The following is a 20,416-nucleotide window of genomic DNA, read 5'->3' on the forward strand; positions in this document are numbered from 1 at the left end:
AGCTACTCTATTAGACAAGGCAGATCCATATCACTCATTTGGTATTTTTCACTTCCTGCCTTATGGTGTGAGTCATTCTGGTTTGCATGTCTTTATCATCATTGTAGTCAACTGGTGAGTGCCTGACACACGAAACACAGCTTTTTTTTTCCCTCCTTTTAAGGACATCACCTTGAGATTCCCCAGCAGTTCTTAAACTGTCTGGTCTTAAAACATCTTTATATTTCTAAAAACTGTTGACAACCCTTAACGATTTTTGTGTATTACTTTTCTGCATGAATTTTTTGTACAGCATTTAAACTTAAATTTGAGAGGAAAAACCTGAAAATATTTATTCATTAACCGTTACAACCGCATTATGTATTAGATGTGTTTTATGAAAAACAATTGCATTTTCTAGTAGAAAAAAAATTAGAATAGTGCTGCTGAATTATGCTTTTAAAAATCGAATGTCTGGTATGAGAGAAGACAACCAGATCTGCTTTTGCATTTGATCTGTTGCAAAATATTGCTTTGGTTAAAATATTTGAAGAAAATTGAGTCACATAGTTCTGTAGCTGGAAATTGAAAAATATGGTACGTGCATTTGAATGTAGTCATTCTTTGATACCACAACAAAAACTCAACAGGCAGTAGTTTCTTAGGACTACACACATTATGGAATCTGAAACTTTATCTTAACCTTTATGTGTACTGTTCTATTAGAATCCACTGGTGCGTCTTGCACTTTGATTGGAAGTTTTGCCCACACAATGTAGTCTTTGGAAAATATTGGCCCATGGAATATATATAAATGCTGCTCCATGTCATCATACAAATATGAGAGGTTCATATTAGATATGAGTACCCTGGTCTCATCACAAAGGCAATATAAATATTAGGAAGCTATTTCAAGCTCTTTGAGGTGATAGATATAAGTTCTCCAAATCCTGTTTTTGTTTGTAGGCTCCAGTTTTATTATTCACAATCGATGATGTTAATTGTTTTCCATGAAGTGAAAACTTCACTTTGGAAACTCACACCATCACAGAAGTGATTTTCCTTGTTATGGCCGTGACAGATAATGTCATATCTCCTGCTTCATCCCAGAGAACAATAAAAAGACATGGACTCAAGGTCTGGCATTTAATAATGCCCATACTTTTTACTGCTTTATCTGTAACATTTTAAGTCAAAGTGGCATTGACAAAATTTTAAGTGTGTGGTAGTGAAGCACACAGACTACTGGTTTAATTTGACACCATTTTCTTGCTTTATGCTAAGACACCAATAATTTTAGTCCTGATTGCTTTGCTACTGTGGTACAAATGTCAAAAAGCTAAAAAGGCAAAATGATATCAGTATTGTTAGATCAAAAGGTTAGCCTCTCAGACACCTCGGAAAGCTCCTGGGCACCACCCCCAAGGACTGCTCTTTCTGCCATTTCCTCTCCACAGTAGCCGTTACTCCGAGCCTGCAGCGCGAGGGAATTTCTTCCTGCAGATTCTCTCCAATTTCTTAGGTAAACTGTCTAAACCCTTGGTTCATGAACCAAGCCAGACATTCCTAAAGGAACATTTCTGTACCGACTTTGCTTCTCTTTCTTAAAATGAAGTCTAAATATTCAGATCTTCCGCTTCTTGCTCCTATGCTGATTCTGAACTCACCGGTCCCACAGAGCCATACAAAGAAAAAGAAAATCCAAAGTAATACAACACACTACAATTCCTGGAGAGTTTCCTACAAACGGCCCACAGATTCTTCTCCATGCTAATGATGTCCCATTCCAAATTTCCTGGTTAGAAACTCCACATCTAATATATTATTGCCTCATCCTAGCAGAAAACTCTATTTATAGAATACTTCTGAGGTGCCAATTTCAAATGGTAAAAAATTGAATAAATCACCTAGCTTATCTGGTCTCCAAACTCCTTGTCTGTAAAAGTAGGTGTGTAGATTGCTCAGGTTCTACTAGATCAGGCATAATGTCTGGTACAAAGAATTCAGTATCTGTCCTGTTCGTTCTCTTGTCTGCTTCCCAATGACTGTGCTCCCTCTACTGCCCCCTCAGAAGTATCACAACTTACAAAATGCGCTTACAAGTAACAGTAGCATTTATTCAGCTCCAACTCAATGCCAGAATTGGTACTGAGAACTTTACAGGTATTGTTTTGCCTAATCCTCACAGCATTGCATGGGATTAAATATAATTTTTGTCTCCACTGTTACAGAGATAGAGTTTTGGTGAGGTCAGTCAGACATAAGGCTTAAGCTGTTTGGGTGTTTGGAAGAAAAGCAAAGATTCAAACAGAAAATTGGGGAGTGGAACAAAGAGAAAGAAAGGGAAGGAGGAAAATACAAAAGGAGATGAAGAGAGAGAGATACAATAGAAAAGAAAAAGCACTCAAAACTTAAGAGACATAGAGTTAGTAAAAAATTTCTAGTGATAAGGTGTGATGACACGTCTGTCTAGTGACCCAAGCAAGGTGTTGTGTACCTCTTCCACTCCCTTTGGATTCGTGAGTGACTAGCATTGCTTTGTTACATTATTATTGAAGGAGATGAATGGAATGAGTATTAATAAGAAGTGGGGTTTATCTTTTCCATTTATTTAGCTCTTTCATTCCTTTCACCGGGCTTTTGCATACAAATCCAACACTTATTTTATGAGTTTTATGCCATACTATGTGTGTGTGTGATTGTAAATAAAACTTCGACTTAAAAATTTAAATTGTAGTTGCTAGTTACAATAGCTAGGATTTCTTGTGCTGTGATGAATAGGGGTGATCAAAGATGATACCCTTGTTTTGCTGCTAGTCTCTGAGGAAGGCACCCACTCTTTTGCCATAAGGTACAATGTTATATTTAAGCTTTATGTATCACCTGCATAGGTTAAGAAAATTCACTTCATTCCTTGTTGTTGTTTTTTTCCAAAAGATTAACATGAATGAATGTAGACTTTTGTCAAACATTTTTTTTTTTTGTATGTGTTGCCGTAGTTGGGCTTTTCTTGTTTAGTTTGTTAATATGATGAATTGCGTTGCTTTCAAGTGTTAAACTAGACTTGGATTCCTGGGCTGAACTCCAGTTGGATGTTCTGTAGTAACCTTTGTATATATTGCCAGATTCAAAATGCTATTATTCTGAAGAAATTTTGGTGTCTAGTCTCATGAGACATATTGGCCTGTAGTTTTCTGGTTTTGTAATGTGTGTGATTGATTTTATTGTTAGGGTAATACTGCTCTTGGAAGAAGTTATAAACTCATTTCTTTGCATCAATTTCCTTAAAAGATTTTATAGAGCTGATATTTCTTTCTTAAGTGTTGGAGAAAATGCACCAGTGAAGCCATCCCTACCCAGTTTCTTAGTGGAAGTAAAAAACTTGTATTTATTGATTTGAAGGACAGAGAGGAGAGAGAGAAGGAGAGGTTAAGAGAGAAGAAAACGTGAGAGGGAAAGAGAGAGTGGGGGAGACAGAGGGGACAGAGAGAGAGATTGCAATTACCAGTGATTCTGGAAATCCATCCAGGTGTCCAGAAACCAAAATGTTTGAAACCATCATTTGGTGCCTCCAAGGGTTTGTATTGGCATGAAATTGGGATCAGAATAGGAAATTGGAACAGGAACTAGAACTCATGAACTCTGATATGGAATTCAGGCTCCCAAGTGGATCTTAGACATTGCACCACTCCATTTTAAGGGGAAACATTTTAAACTCTACACTCAGTTACTTTATTAGATATAGGTCTACCTAGCTGAGCTATTTTCTCTTGAGTAAGCTGTGACAGTATATGATTTACCCATTTGGTATAATTTGTTACTTTGTTAATTTAGGCTTAAAGTTGTTCATTGAAAAAAAAAAAAAAAAGATTTATTGGGCTCAGCGCAGTCACCTAGAGGCTAAAGTCCTTGCCTTGAATGTGCCGCGATCCCATATGGCTGCCGGTTCTAATCCTGTCAGCTCCACTTCCCATCCAGCTCTCCTCCTTTCTGCAAATCTGACTTTCCAAGTTTTTTTTTTTTAATTGGAAAGTCAGATATACAGAGAGGAGGAGAGACAGAGAGGAAGATCTTCCATCCACTGGTTCACTTCCCAAGTGGCCACAGTGGCTGGAGCTGAGCAGGTCTGAAACCAGGAGCCTCTTCCGGGTCTCTCATGAGGATGCAGGGTCCCAAGGGTTCGGGTCATCCTCTGCTGCTTTCCCAGGCCATAAGTAGGCAATTGGATGGGAAGTGGAGCAGTTGGGATACAAACTGGTGCCCAAATGGGATCACAGCAGTTGTAAGGTTTAGCCAAGCTACCACGCTGGGCCCAGGCCATAATGTTCTTTTTGTTTATTTGATATATGTAAAATCTATAATAATGTTGCATCTCTCAATCCTAATATTGATCATTACGTCTTCCCCCTTTCTTTCCCAGGAGAGTATGACTAGAAGTTTATCAATTTTATCGATCTTTTCAAAGGACAAGACTTTGGCTTCATTGATTTTTGTCTTCTATTTTATTGATTTGTGCCCTTGTCTTGGTTTCCTTTCAATTTGCATTTTTCTCATGAGTCCAGTGAAAGCTTTAGTCATTGATTCAAACTTTCTTCATTCCTAATAAAAACATATATCTATTTCCTTCTTTCCACTACATAAACTACACACTTCCATTTGGGATACATTGTTTATCAATTTCCATTAATTCTGTTTAAATAGTTTTAAAATTCCCTTTTGATTTTTTTTTAACTAATGAGATTGGATGTTAATTGTGCCATTTAGTTTCCAAATCTTTCTTGTATTTATTTTTAATTTAATACCACTGTAGGTTGAGCTAGCCTGTAGGTGAATCTCTTGGGCTCCACAACCTCCACTACGCGCCACTGCCCCATGGACCACCTGCCATCAACATGCACCACAGAGGAACCCACGGAGCAGTCTCACTGTCAGTGGTGCTCATCCATATGGGGCCTGTGGAGAAGTCCACAGGGGTTCCAACTTTGGGTTCCCTGTGCATCTTCCAGAGTTCCTGGCATCATTAATGCTTATCTTTATAGGTCCTGGGAATGCTTTCCCCATGCATCATGCTCTTGGCAGTGATTGCTAGTAGGGACTGCTGACAGTGGGTCTCATCCAAGTAGTGCTTCAGAAAACATCTATGACATTCCTCATCCCAAATGTGACCACTTCAATTGCTAAAGTGTGTGCATAGTGAGCCTCATCCCTCTGTAATGTGCACCTCACCTGACTGGGCTGCTAGAGTGCCCCACACTTACACAAGTCTCAGAGATGGACAGGATTCAACCCTATTTCCCATGTACAATACCCCAAAGATCTTACTTCAGAAGGAGGTGTTAGGGAGGCTATACCATATTGCCCAGATGTAAACAAAAGCAATACAGCCAACCAAGTCAACTTCCTAAGATGCATCTTCAGGAGAAAGTCTTCCACTATAGACAACCACCTTATAAAATTGATTGAGACAATAGATTGCCAGGTTTGTCAATAATAATGCAAGGACAAGCATGAAAAATCAAGATAACATGATACCTAATAGAAAACACAATAAATCTCTAGAAACCAGCCTCAAATAAAAAGAAATTGATGGATTATCCGTCAAAGGTTTTGAAAGAATGATTGCAAGGAAACTCAGTGAGATATAAAAGAAAGCAATGAGAAAAGCCACTGATGATGTTAAAGAAGGACCCAGAAGAGACAGATCATGAAAACGAACTAAGCTGAAATCTTGCAAATTAATAACTCAAAGATTAAATTAAAAATCTAGTTGAGAATCTTAATAACAGATCAGATAAAGCAGAAGAAAAAATTGATCCAACATAAAGTTAGATCATTTTGAAATATCCCTGTCAGAAAAAAAAGAATGAATACAACTTTTCAGACTTTCAGGATACCAATAAATGTTTAAACTTAGGGGTCCCAGAAGAATAAAGAGAAGTAAAATGTCATAGAGAATGTATCCAGTTAAATAAGAGCTGAAAAATTCCTTAATCTTAGGAAATACGAAGCACCTAGATAGGAAATCCAGTGGACCTAAAATAATTCTGACCAGAAAAGGTCTCAATTGTAGAAAATTATAGTCAAATAGTCAAATTTGCAAGACAAAGAGAAAATTCTAAAAGCAGAAAAACCACATTTATGGGAAGTTCTTTTTCTCAGAGGAAACATAGTCAATGTTCTTTTGGGGAGGAAAAAAGTGTGCCAGGCAAGAATATGATATCCAGCAAAGCTATACTTCAGAAATTAAGTCAAAATAATAAGACTTGGTTAAGGTAAAATAAATAAATAAAAGCTGAGGAAATTTATTACTTCCAGACCAGTCTTACAAAAGATACTTAAAGGAATCCTATGTATTGATGCAAAAAAGAGATAACTGCTCTAATGAAAATATGTGACAGTATAAAATCTGTTAAAGAGCAGATGCACAAAAGAGATGATGAAAATAATCAAACCTTATCAATACAGAAACTACCAAATGGCTGAGATACACAAGAAAGGAAGAAAACACCAAAAGACAAAAAAAAATTTCAGACAAAAAAAGTCAACAAAGAAATATCAGAACTAAGCTCTACTATGAAGTCAATGTATCTGTCTAACAGATATTTGGAGAACATTTCATCCAGCAGTAGCACCTTGCACACTCTTTTCATTGGTACATGGAATAATCTCTAAAATAGATCATGTATTAGACTACAAAACAATTCTCAACAAATTCCTAAAGAATGAATTCATACCATGTATCTTTTCTGACTAAAATAGAGTAAGCTATAAATTAAAACAAATTTAGAAATTGTGCAAATGCCGAAGATCAAACATCATGGTGTTGAATGAGCAATGGGCCCTTGAAGAAAGCAAAAGAAATTTTAAAAATTTTGTGGAACAGATAAAGATGGAAACATAAAACACCAAAACCTATGGAGGACAGCAAAAGTAGTTCTGAAAGAGGGAAGGAAGTTTGACAGCATTAAACATCTACATTAAAAAAAGAGCGGGATGTTGCAGTAGCCTAATGGCTGAAGGCCTCACCTTGCACACACCTGGATCCCATATAGACACCAGTTCATATTCTGACTGCTCCACTTCCCTTCCAGTTCCCTGCTTGTGGCCTGGGAAAGCAGTAGAGGATAGTCTAAGCCCTTGAGACTCTACACCTACATAGGAGACTGAAAGAGGCTCCTGGCGCCCAGCTTCAGATTGGTTTTACTCTAGTCCTTGCGGTCACTTGGGAAGTGAACCAGCAGATGGAAGATCTTTCTGTGTCTCTCCTGCTCTCTGTAAATCTCACTTTTCAATAAAAATAAATCAATCTTTAAAAAAAAGAAGAGGCAAGATTTAAACTAATTAACCTAAAATGCAGCTCAAGGACTTAGGAAAACAAAAACAAATAAAATCCTCCAAAGAAGAAAAGAAATAAGATCAGAGCTGAAATAAATTATAGACTAAAGAAAAAATACAAAGGTTCAATTAAAAGAGCAGTTGACTTTGAAAAAAATAAACACTGTTGAGAGGTGAGCATTTGGAACAATAGTTAGGATGCATTCCTGCATCTTTTATCAGAGTGACTTTGTTCAGGCTCTACTTCTGATTCCAGTTAATGGCTACCCTGGAAGGTGACAGGAGATGCTTCAAATGAAGCATTGGAGATCGGAGTGTGAGTGCAGTGCCACCTACGTTGGAGATCTGGAGGACTGGGTTTCAGGCTCCTAGCTTCCACCTGGCTCAGCCCTAGATGTGGGCATTAGGCGAGTGAATAGCCAGTGGAAAATCTGTTGGTTTCTGTAAATAATTTTTTCAAAGTCAGCATATCTTTAGATAGTTACAAAAAATTCAGCTAAATAAAACCAGAGGTGAAAAGGAGACTGTACATTGATATCACAGAAATAGAAGGGAATGGTTAGCAACTATTACGGACAACTATACATTAACAAATTGGAAAACTGAGAAGAAAAGGATAAATTTCTGGACACATATAATTTACCAGAATTGAACCACGAAAACCTGAACAGCTGAAGAGACAAATGAAAGCAATAATATTCAATCATTAATTTTAAAAAATCTTCCAATAAAGAACCCAGTACCAAATGGTTTCACTGCCCAATTCTACCAACCTTTCAAGGAGATTAAATCAGTAATTAAAAATCTCCCAATAAAGAGGAGCTCAAGACCAAATAGCCTCATTGATGAACACTGAACTTTAAGAGAGAACTAACACCAATTCTCTTCAAACTAGTCCAAGAATTTGAATAGAATTTTTTTAAGCTCAGCTATGAAGTCAACATTATCCTGCTGACAAGGCCAAACAAGGACACAACAGCACAGAATGCTATAGATTAATCTCCCTGATGAACAAACATGCTCAAATTCCCAGTAAAATACTACCAAATTCAATACAACAATACATCAAAAATATTATTCACTATATTCAAAGAAATAATGGGATTCAGGGATGGTTGAACATATGCAAGCAAATTAGTTCATGTAAAACATCACATCAACAGAACAAAGGATAAAAATCCTGAGACATCACCATAGATGCAGAAAAAAACACTCTGTAATACTTAACATTTTCTCATGATAAAATTTCACAATAAATTAGATATAGAAGGAACATATTTCAATATAATAAAGAATATATTAAAGCAACCCATAACTGCCATTATATTAAATGAGAAAAGCTGGAAATATGTTCTTAGATTTGGAACAAAGCAAAAATGTCCAATTTGTTCCTTTATTTTATTTTGACTTTTATTGTACAATTCCACAGGCTCTGGGATTTCCCCAACCCCTTCCCTGTAGTCCCTCCTCTCAACTGATTTTCCCCATATTATTGCAATAGTATAGTACTTCATAGGCAGTCGTAAGTCCATTATTCTGTTATTTAAGTGTGCCCTGACATTGCTGATATGGACAATGGCAGACAGTCAAGCATCACATTGTCTAGATATATTTAACAGTTTCATTGAGAGTCCAGGATGTCCAATCTTGCCACTCTTACTCAACACAATAGTGGAGGTCTCAGAGCAAGGAGACACAAGAAAGAAATTAAAAGCTTTTCAATAGGAAAGGGGGGAGTAAAATGAACCTTGTTTCTATATAATGATTCTATTTATAGAAAAACCTAAAGACTCCAACAAAAGACAATGAACTGACAACATCATTAAAGTTGCAGAATACAAAATCAATATACAAAAATCACTAACATTTTAAAATATCAGCAATGAACTTCCTGAGGAAAATGTCTTGAATGCCATTCTACTCACAATAGTTACATAAACCCCCAAAGCAGCACTACAACCATGCACTAAGCTCTGACCATATTTTGCTCTGGGTGGATAAATCCACCATGGAAACATTACTAAATTTTGCAAAACAAGATTACCAGTTAACCCAAAAAAAGATAATCTTTTGGTATACACATGAATCATATTTACAGTGTATGTATGCATGTAATTCTAATTTAAATGGAATTTAAGAAGCAACTCTAATCTCTGTTAATCCTTCACATACCCAAACAGAAGTCCCCATCTACAATTTTATGTGCTGGAGCTGGATACTTGTTTGGAAATCCATTCAATTCCATGTGAAAGATTTTCAGGGCTCCTACATTATACTCATCACAATGAGAATGATTTAGGCTTAGGTTGGCAGAGAACACAGAATAAGCATTTGAAGCTAATAAGTGCGCAGTTGAATGACAGTGCTAAGAGCATATGCCATATAAATGCAGAAAAATGACCAGATGAGCTGAAATTTTCTGGAAAGAAAAAAACAAAAACAAAAAACACAAAGGACAAGGTTAACAACCCCTCCAAAAAAATTTAAAATGAAAGAACTGTATTTCGTTTGGTAAAGGATAAAGAATGCAGAGCCTGCCTTGGGAAAGGAAGACATTGCTGTAGGGTTACGACTTGTATCCTTATGGGCAGTGAAACCCAAGTCCTAGACAGAAGGTGCTGTGGGTGGGATGTTACAAACAAGGCAAGGGGCTATCAGGAGCTCACAGAACAGTTGTTCAGTTGTGTTCACTGCACACAGGTGTCTGAGGAGAAATCTGTGATAGCTGAAATCTAAACTGTCCTTGAGTTCCTGACATACAAGGTTGTGTGCAAATGGTGAAAGGAATGGTCCCTCTCATGCTGAGGAGTCCTAGTGGGAATTGTGAGGCCCTAGATGGGAGCTTTGATGTCTCGCATCTGAGTAGTCACAGTTGGCCTCTGCCCTAGTTTCAGTGCTGGAACCACGACAGGAGGTGAGTGGAGATGTTAGAAAGTACATCACCTCTATACTGCGCTATCATGGAGAAGGGTGCAGTATGGGACAGGATGAAATCTGTTTTATGGTTGGAGGGAGCAACATAGCTGAAAGACTGACGTCAGTAGAACATTTCTGAAGTTCAGCATCAGCATCATTGAGTGCTCTATTGATACAAAGCCACCCAAAACATCTAGTACCAAGTCTGGTAGTGAACTTGAAGACCTCCTGGAGTAGAAAAAACACTTGTATTTCAAATTGTTCACATAACTCATGAATTGTTCACACACTCCAAAATAGAGGGTAGACTACTCTATTCTAACTAAAAAACACACATCTGTAGATGTGGATGATGTCAATTTTCCTTTTGTGTCCTAAATAATTCCTTTCCCTAAACATTCTCCACACTATCATGATAATCTACTGGGTATCCCCCAAAGGGAGAGAGAAGAGTTAGAGAGAGAAAGAGAAGAATCAAGCCAAATACACCATTAACCTTTGTAACAAGATGACTGAGAATAAGCATCTTGGAGGACATGAACCCACAGTCATTTTCTCCCCTTATCATTCATCAAGTTGATTAAAAAAAAAATGAGGTTACTGGCAGTCCTAACTTGCTAGAGCAATGGTTTCATGTTTAATTTTGTAACCGAATTTCAAACCAGGATCTTTATCTGGAGGCAGTGAGAGTCATAACAAATCTTCAAAGAAAAGGCTTTATCTGATCATTATCAGCTTGGAAGCAACTACCTGGAACTAGTACCCAAACTGTGGAAAATCTATCATGAGAAGAATGCGGCATTCTTCTGTCTATGTATGGAAATGACTAATGATTATGAAGTCTGAAGACAAACTAGAAGAAGTGAAACTGAGCTAAATCCAGTGTTTCCACAGAAGATGGGACCACATAAGTGGTCCTTAGTATAAAAATAATGAGCTCAATAGGACCTGGCATGGTGGATCGACTGGCTGAACCTCCACCTCTAGTGCCAGGATCCCATGTTGTTGCCAGTTTGTGTCCCAGCTGTTCTGCTCTCCTTCTAGCTCCATGCTTGGGGCCTGGGAAGGCAGAGGAGGATGGCCCAAAGGTTTGGGAAGTTGTATCCATGTGGGAGAACTAGAGGGAGCTCCTGGCTCCTGGCTTCAGATCTGCTCAGTTTTCGCTGTAGGGTGAACCACCAGATGGAGGATCCTCTGCCTTCTCTCTATAAATCTGTCTTTCCAATATAAATAAATAAATAATTATTTATTTATTTATTTATTTATATTGCAAAGTCAAATATACAGAGAGGAGGACAGACAGAGAGGAAGATCTTCCATCTGGTGATTCACTCCCCAAGTGACCGCAACAGCCGGTGCTGCTGATCCAAAGCCAGGAGCCAGGATCTTCCTGCAGGTCTCCCACACAGGTGCAGGGTCCTAATGCTTTGGGCTGTCCTTGACTGTTTTCTCAGGCCACAAGCAAGGAGCTGGATGGGAAGTGGAGCTGCCGGGATTAGAACCGGCACCCATATGGGATCCAGCATGTTCAAGGCGAGGACTGTAGCGGTTAGGCCACCGCACCGGGCCCCCAAAAAATCTTTTAAAAATTAGCTCCATATTTGAAAGGAAGGGCTGATATTTGCTTTCTCTTGAAAATTAATCATTTCACAGAGTGAAATTGTCACTGGTGAGGTGGACTGGACAGATGTCTTTCCTGTTAAGCTATAGCTTCGCTTGATGTTTCTGTGTGGGCCACCAAATCTTTAATTTTATGTTATATGAGAATGGGAATAATTTTACACACACTACATGAATACAGCTTTAAGTGGGGAGGTGTTATTTTGAGGACATACAGTTCCATCACAGATTTGTTGGTCATCTGTGTTGGTTAAATCACAAAGGTTTTCCTTTTCCTTAGCCAGTTCTGAAGGCCAGCATATTGAATAAGCACCAGAGGGCACTGTTCTCACATGCAAACCAAGCAACAAAGCCACTGAAAATGCAAGTTTCTGTGGAGTTGATCCCTGGGAGAGTTTCTTATACAACACCAGTATTGTTCATCTGTGATTGTGTAACGGCTTGTCTCCAAGACATGACAGGTCTACAGAATTTTTTTAAAAGTGGACAACGTACCACTTACACCTTGGCTCTGTAAATTGGTCACACTTTACACCAGAAGCAATGTAGGGGAAGAGGGTGGGGCTGAGAACAGTTAATGTTGATGTCAAAGGGTTGTGAAGATTTATTCTTGGTTTTGTTTAATCTGAATACCAGAATGATGACATTGGTCAGATTCACATTCAGGAGAGACCTAAGCCAGGTATTTAGTCAGTTCAGATAAAATCTGTGTGCCTTGGGGAGGTATGTCAAGCTGGCAGAGGGTGGAGATGCTAAGACTCAAAGTTTTCCTGACACTCACAAAACCTCTCCTACAGGCCCCTTTTTCATCACTTCCCCCTCACCCCCCACCACAAAAGTAAACCCCACAGATCAACAAAATAAAGATGTGCGTTAGCATAGCAAAGACCCCTAAGTCATTACTTTCTAGTCCTTTCTTTGTGGAAATTCTGTAGTTAGCACTGCTTATTGGTTAGTTGTGTGTGTGTGTGTGTGTGTGTGTGTGTGTGTGTGTGTGTGTTTCACCAGAAAATTTTCTCTAATAACCCACTTCTAATATAAAGAGATGGTCACTGCACTCTTCCTTACTACTCCAAAGAATAGAAAAGCCCACGAGGATACCACAAGGGCGATAGTTACCTTTGTTAAATATGGCTGTGTATTTAAGAGGTAACTTACTAAAACCCCAAGATCCAAAGATTCATGATGATATGTCAAAGAGCTATGTGTCAGACTCCATTTTTGATGTGCTCAGGCTGCAGATTTGCTGCAGGTGGGGAGCAGCTCACTGTCATGTCTGGCCCTGTCAGAAGCAGCCAGCTAATCAGCTGTAACACGAAACTTTAGCATAACTAACTGCACAGTGGGAAAATGTACTGTAAGCGTATTGTCTTCTTGCCCACAGTGCTCTATCACCCATTGTAAACACGATATCTGGCTTAATTGGAGTATACTCCAAAAATATCTAAACTAAAGCAGAAACTGACATCATAGGGAAAGGCTGCCTTCTCTGTGTTTGTATTGATGACTTCCTATGTCATTGCCAGAGAATTCCACTGAATGTTGCTTAATAATTCTAACAATGGATTGCATACAGAGGTTGGCAAAATAGTAGCAGTGATTAGATCATCCAGTCAACCCATCTTCCCAGCACAGTGCGGGATCTCCAGATAGGGAATCTCATACTTCATTTAAGGCAGAGGGCCAGGGATTAAGACTGACTGACTCTTGCTTTCTGTAGAAATACTGACAGTGCACCGACTCTGTTTTAGTTGGCTGTAATCAGGCCCTTCTTAATTCCTTGAACTGGCACTTCCAACACAATACTCTTCTTTTCTTTGGAGATAACCAACAGAGTAGATGTTATCTGTTGCAGGCAATTGCTCTTGTAAATGATGCCTGCACAAAACTCAAGGTCAGGTTATCACCCAGAACACCTTCATGCTGGGAGGCTGCCCCAGAGGAAAAGTCCTAGATAGTTCCTTGGCTGGAGAGTGCTTCACTTTGCAGTGTACTGCATTGTGTAAACTTTGGCTCAGAAAGGGCTATTGTTTCAGGGTGATTACTCGTGATTAATTTATTCACTAACGCAGTGGACACACTTGCTTTCTCACCTGTTAGCTTTGTAGGTTTTTTGTTTGTTTGTTTTTTAATAAAATGGGTGCACCCACCTTGTTCTTCCACACATGAGAGGACTTCAGAAAGTTCATTTAAATGGTATTAAATAATTAGTTTGTTTTGTTGAAAAAAACTTTAGAAATTCATCAATACTTTTTTCAATTAGCAATAATCTTGCCTCAGATAAACCTCATTGGTTACCATACTGTCACTGTGCAAAGCTACGAATACTTTTTTCATGTTGCTCATTTTCATGAACTTTTTGAACACATCTCCAACATGTTCTTCTCTGGTTAACATATAGACCTAATTCAGATTCTCGGAGTGGATCTTGTAATAACTGCAGCTAAGAATCACTAGAATGGCTAGCAGATTCCCACTGGATTTATTGTCAAGAACTCAGAAGTCTCATTTTGGATTCATGGCCAAGCCCTTCATGGTCAATCAGGGCACTCAATCTCTCTAACATTGTCTTGGGAACCATGAGTGGTAATGACCATGTACAGCTAGAGCTTTCAGTGGTCTCCTCCTAGTGTACGGAAGATGTTATTGAGAGCAAAGCCAATGCTTGTCTGCATATAGTTGGATACCATCGTATCTTTATAACCCTGGATTTAATAGTCAACGAATGAACTGCTTGTTTTTGGTTTTCTCCCTTAAGGAACTTGGCATTATATTTTTGTCACACAAACAGCTAATTATGGCTTGACTGAAACTGTTTAAAATAGAACACACTATGGACTTAGGTTAAGGATAGAAAGCCCTGGAAAGACAGCAAGAAACTGACAGCAGACTGCTTAAAGAAAAGTTGTATTCAAACTTTTTAGGAGTATGACTTACTTTGCAGGGTCGTTGCTGAATTGGTTGAAGTTTTTGCAGCGTTACATCTGTTATTCTTTAACATTTCATGGAGAACTGAGGAAGTGCCAGCACACTGGGAAAAGAGCCAACATTAAATGGCTGTGTAATAAAAGGGGAAAAGGTTTAACTCTGAAAATTAAAGACCTAAAAGCTCAACTTTTATAGCTAGAGAAAAAAAAATTGCCACAGTGAGTAAATAATGTGAGTAGAATAGGATATTGAATTTATATGAAACACGCTTTCAGCCAAACCAATCTGATCATTCAAGCTATTGACAAAAACAATATAAAAGAAACACCTAGTAAAGTATATGTGCCGTTCAGATTTGGGATCATAGGTGCCTGGGAGAGAAGAGCAGAAAGAGAAGCCCAAGAAACCAGGGCAAAATTGGAATCCAGGCAGGAATTAAGGGAGATGGGAACTGGGGACATATGTGGGACCAAGGGACTGAAGGCAAGAGAATTAAGATAATCTAAAATGCTACGCTATTGGGCCTGGCAGTGTGGCCTAGCGGCTAAAGTCCTCACCTTGCAAGCTCCGGGATCCCATATGGGCGCCGGTTCTAATCTCGGCAGCCCCACTTCCCATCCAGCTCCCTGCTTGTGGCCTGGGAAAGCAGTTGTGGTCACTTGGGGAGTGAATCATCGGACGGAAGATCTTCCTCTCTATATCTCCTCCTCTGTGTGTATCTGACTTTGTAATAAAAATAAGTAAATCTTTAAAAAATGCTATGCTATTTTCTGTTGCTTAAATGTATTTATTTCACAGATAAACCTATGAAGATTGTCTAGTTTTCTTGAAATACTGTCCACCAGTTAAAGAGCTGTCACTAGATGATGACTTTGAATAGTACCATTTTTTCATTCTTTACTTGTTCATCAAATACTTGTTAAATCCTTTATTTGTATAAGCCAACTTACTAGGGATAAAAAAGTAAAAATAATGAAATCATCCCAGTGATGATTGTAGTATTTTGGTCTTGATTTAATTCCGCAGTCTCTTTTATCTGTTTGAACAAATTATCAAAGAATGACAGTTAAAATGAAACTAATTTCTGATTGCCTTTTACCTTTACTTTGAACTGTTGTTGTAAGTGTGACAAATATTGAGAGAAAATGTAATATTTTTAAATAGTCCTTTAAATACTGATTTGACTTCCTTTTAAATATTTTTCTTAAGATTTATTTTTATTGCAAAGTCAGATATACAGAGAGGAGGAGAGACAGAGAGGAAGATCTTCCATCTGCTGATTCACTCCCCAAGTGGTTGCAATGGCTGGAGGTCAGCCAATTCGACAACAGAAGCCTGGAGCTTCTTCCAGGTCTCCCATGCAGGTACAGGGTCCCAAGGCTTTGGACCGTCCTCGACTGCTTTCCCAGGCCACAAGCAGGGAGCTGGATGGGAAGCGGGACCACCAGGATTAGAATTGGTGTCCATATGGGATCCTGGTGCATTCAAGGCGAGGACTTTAACTGCAAAGCTACCATGCCGGGCCCTGACTGTATTTAATCTATGGTCTATGATATTATTCCAGTCTTGGTTAAAGATTCTGTATTTCTCAAAGTGCCTTTCCACTTACTGCTTTATGCAGTTTCAATATGTTGCAACCAACCAGTACTCTGTTCTTTCCAAATAAAAGTGCTATGTTCTACTTGTATCTGTAGTTGGCTTCTGTCATGGCCAATAGCAAAACAAGCACAAAACAAAACATATGATGAAAAGATTATTTCAGTCTTTCACTGCTCATCTTCTATTTTTAATTTTCTTATAAACCAGTAAAGTGTTATGCTTGAAAACATATTTCTAAGTTTCTTCTGCTTTCTGTGGTTCTCTCTCTCTGGCCAAAAAAAAAAAAAAAAAAATTTTCAGGAGAAAAGCTTTATTTAAATATTTTTTTATAGGAGATTCTAAATCTTAAATGTACACTTGCTTTTCACTGACAAACTTGAATGTAAAACATCCAGTCCGAATCCATCTTAAGCAGATACTAAATAATTTCCTTACAGCTATATACATGTACCTACAAGATGAGTCAGTGGATGTTTATTTATCTATTCATTTAGCTAATTACATGGTATCAACACTGAGCAATAAGCCTCATAGGTTAAAATGAGGTGAGATACCAACTTGTACAAGACACACCCCGGCCATCAAATTTGATCCTAATTACTAGAAGAGACAAATTGTAGCATTGAAAATAAACACCTCAATACAAGGTAACTTATGACGCAGGTATTTTGATCAAGCCAAGGAAAGCTAGGTGGAGGAATAATAGGACCCTAGGAATAATGGCAGTAATCAGAAGAGGAACAGAAGTGTGGAGAAGGCTAGGAAACCAAAGAATTGCCAGGATTTCACATTATTAGTGAAGGAGAAGATGTGTGAAGGCTAAACAGGCAGGAAGATACAAAAGACATTCAAGGATGGCTAAACCAGATATAGAGCAGGAATAGACACTCATATTGGGAAATGAAAGAGGATAAACCTGGTGAGTAGTGAAGTTTTAGGGTGTTTGAACATCACGTTCATGAGTTTGAAGTATTTCCGTGGCTCAATTGCCTTCCCATTTGCCTGCATTCTTAGTTACTCCAGTCTATTTTCAAATTGTTGCCAAAATAATGCTGCAGAAAAATAAACACACAATCCCATGTTCAAGAATTCTCAGTGAATTTCAGAGGGATGTGGGTCCCTGAGCTCCTTCCAGTATGGGTGTCTTGTCACAGCTGAGTATGGCAATGCAGGTTCCCTTTGGCTAAGATTGGCCAGATGAGGACCAATGGCCTTGCTTGGCCTTGTATAGAACTAGGTGACCAAGATCCTTGTAAAGGGGCTGAGACCTCTTTGGAGACCATCTGAATTCCGGGACACTTACACAGTGGCATTTGCTGTTAGAGGTTCACTGAACTAGAACAAACCCTCACGTAACTACCCAATTCCCATTGCAAATATATTCAGTTTCAGTGAAGCAGCATCATTATATTCAATTTATGCTCACATTGAATTCTGTAACTTATCTTTTTGCTTCAATGTAACTTTAAAAATCTGCTGAATGGTGGTGAAACGTAGGAATTGTGTATGTGTGATAGTTGTTATTAGCCCTACATTGTAAAAGCAAAGACTAAAGAGCAGATGTTTCCTGTAATTTATGCAAGGTCAAACAGCAATTAAGTGACAAATTTAGGGTTTTAACCCAATGTTCTTTAATACCATTTCCACTGCACAGGTGGATTCCAAAGACACTTTCAAGCACTGGAAAATAGAATCTGTGGGGTGGCGTTGTGGCGCATCCAGTTATGCCAGGCTTGCAATTTCAACACAGGCACCCCACATTGGAATACCAATTTGAGCCCCAGGTTATAATATGCCTAGGAAATCAGCAGCAGCAGGTAGCCGAGTGCTTATGCCCTGCCATCTACATTGGACACCTGGATGGAGTTCCAGTTTCCTGGTCTTGGTGCAGACAAGCCCTAGCTTTTAGAGCCATTTGGCGAGTGAGCAATGATGGGTAGATCTCTTTCTCTGACTTTCTCTGTCTCTCTGTTACTCTGCCTTTCAAATCTTTTTAAAAATTAAATTTGTGAATGAAAGTTGCAGGACACAGAAGCAAAGAATCACAATGACCTATACTTACCTACAACACCTGTTTTCAGGCTACATTGCTTCAGCAGGAAACTGCATACTGTGATCTGCTAAACTGAGGAGTTAGGTTTGATCTGATGACTTTTCAAATGTGCTTTCATTTCCTTGTGTATGTGAAATCACTCACCAGATTTCACCTGCTCTCTGAACATGTTAGGTTTCACGAGAAAGTTTGAAGAATGGCGTGTTCTTTCCTATATATCTTCAATAGTTTTAAGTTCCTGTTTTCCCAAAACACCAAAAGGGAACTTCAAATGCCACTCATGCTGTTGCTCACTCTTTCTTTGCACTTCTTTCAAAAATAAGTAACAACAGCAGTAAAACAACAACAATATTTGCCTTCTCCTGCTTCAAGTTTCAGCCAGGCTTGTACTTGAAGTCCCAGGCCAAAGTAGCAGAAGCAATCAGCCGGTTGCCTTTGTTGTGACTTTATGGTCAGACCTTTATCACAGTGGAGAAGGAAGCTTCAAAATGAAAACCATACGTTTGGTGGGAAATGGTTCCAACTGGTGCTGGATTACTATCCAGCTTGTTTCTAACATGATTGGGGCACACACAGGAAACACTAAAGGTGTGGATGTGGAGATGGTTCCCCTTCCAGGAAGGTCTTGGAATCCTGAGCTATCAAAAGCCAGGGCTTCCAGCAGGTTCTCCTGAGTATGACCATACAGTGAGCCCTTATCTTTCCTAGGAATGCTCTCCAGAGAGAGAGGCTCTGTGTAGAATTTTCCAAGCTGTCAAGAATATCAGCACATTCCCAGAGGGAAAAAGTGCATTCTGTTCTTATCAGGTGAAATTGACCTCCATACCCCAGCATGTTCCTCTTGTCAGTCACTATGATAATTTCAAGTGCAGGGTGCTGCAGGTTTCTAGATGTACAGACAATTCCGGAAGCTAAATACGGCATGCACTTCCAGAATCTCCTTCCCCTGAGAGAGGTCATGGTCAAGCTTACAAGAAGGAGCATTTTAAGACATTGTTGGCCTGCAATCAACTCTGCATCTGACAAAGTGCTCTACCCAGACTAGACCCTCCCCGTGCTCATTTTCTATCTGATATTAAATGATCCAAGTGGTAGTCACAGCAGTTTACAGTAGTTTTTTAGCCAGTGGAAACCAGCACAATTCATGAGAATCCTTTCACTGAGGTCCCATCAGCTCCTGAGATACACTTCCCCACTAGAGATTTCCAAATTAGTTGCCCTGATACATGGTCATGAGCTTCCTCAAGAATCTCATTATGTCTGTCATCACTGTCAACAGGAATGAAACATGCACAACAGAAGAGGGTCAGAAACTGCTCTGCTGTGTGCATTTCCGCGCCACAGTGATTGTTGCTGCAGCTTCAACTGAACAGATTTCGACCCTCCCCCCAAAGCTTTGTGGGAAGTACCAAGTGGCTTGGGTTATGAAAAATGGCTTAATTCACATTTTTAATTTCTTCCTTTTCAAGGTTAAATTTTTTTTTTTTTAAATTGAGGACATCTCTTAGGATTCAAAACAAGAAGAATGGGTATTGTCTTGTTTATCAGAGCAGCCCAGCCCACCTTCTCCTGCCTACTGTAGTCCTCACTGGAAATCCAGAATAGGCAAAGCTCCAGGAATTTCTAAGGAGTTTTTATGGATATCTGGGGATGGGCTTTTTGGAGGGGTGTTGGGGGATCTGTGAGAGTGAAGGTGAATGAAGACATCTGGGTCTGCAGGTAGACTGATAGACATGGTCACCTATCCACTAGTATGTCCTTGATCTCAAATTAGTTCCCCTCAGTTCTTGCAAGCTCACAGATCCAGTCAATGACCAGACACATTCACTGTGCCTTGGAAATGTAGACAAACAGAAGCATATCGTCTAATAGGGAAATTAGGACACCTAAAAAGGCATTCCTTAAATGCTTTTGTTTATTTACCTTTATCTTTCTGTAAAGCAGAACAAGAAAGAGAGATCTTCCATCCACTGGTTCACTTTCCAA

At 38.9% G+C, this 20,416-nt stretch overlaps 1 protein-coding gene and 1 non-coding gene across 3 annotated transcripts in view; both read right to left on the reverse strand.

Moving 5' to 3' along the window:
- The window catches only part of STAT4 (signal transducer and activator of transcription 4), a 126,767-nt gene that overhangs the window by 104,205 nt on the left and 2,146 nt on the right, over positions 1-20,416 (reverse strand). The window contains exons 1-2 of one of the 2 annotated variants that reach the window (XM_058664740.1): positions 19,623-19,652; positions 14,788-14,881 (exon numbers count right to left, since the gene is read on the reverse strand). The gene's annotated coding sequence lies outside the window, so the exon portion shown is untranslated. Of the gene's footprint in view, positions 1-14,787; positions 14,882-19,622; positions 19,653-20,416 lie in introns of those variants that run through there. The other variant, XM_004576967.3, reaches the window with a different exon arrangement.
- On the reverse strand, positions 14,036-14,170 carry LOC118757892 (U4 spliceosomal RNA). The gene has a single exon (XR_004995405.1). It is a non-coding gene; the product is annotated as a U4 spliceosomal RNA (small nuclear RNA).

Source organism: Ochotona princeps, chromosome 5, assembly GCF_030435755.1.
Source record: "Ochotona princeps isolate mOchPri1 chromosome 5, mOchPri1.hap1, whole genome shotgun sequence".
Classification (NCBI taxonomy): Eukaryota; Metazoa; Chordata; class Mammalia; order Lagomorpha; family Ochotonidae; genus Ochotona; species Ochotona princeps.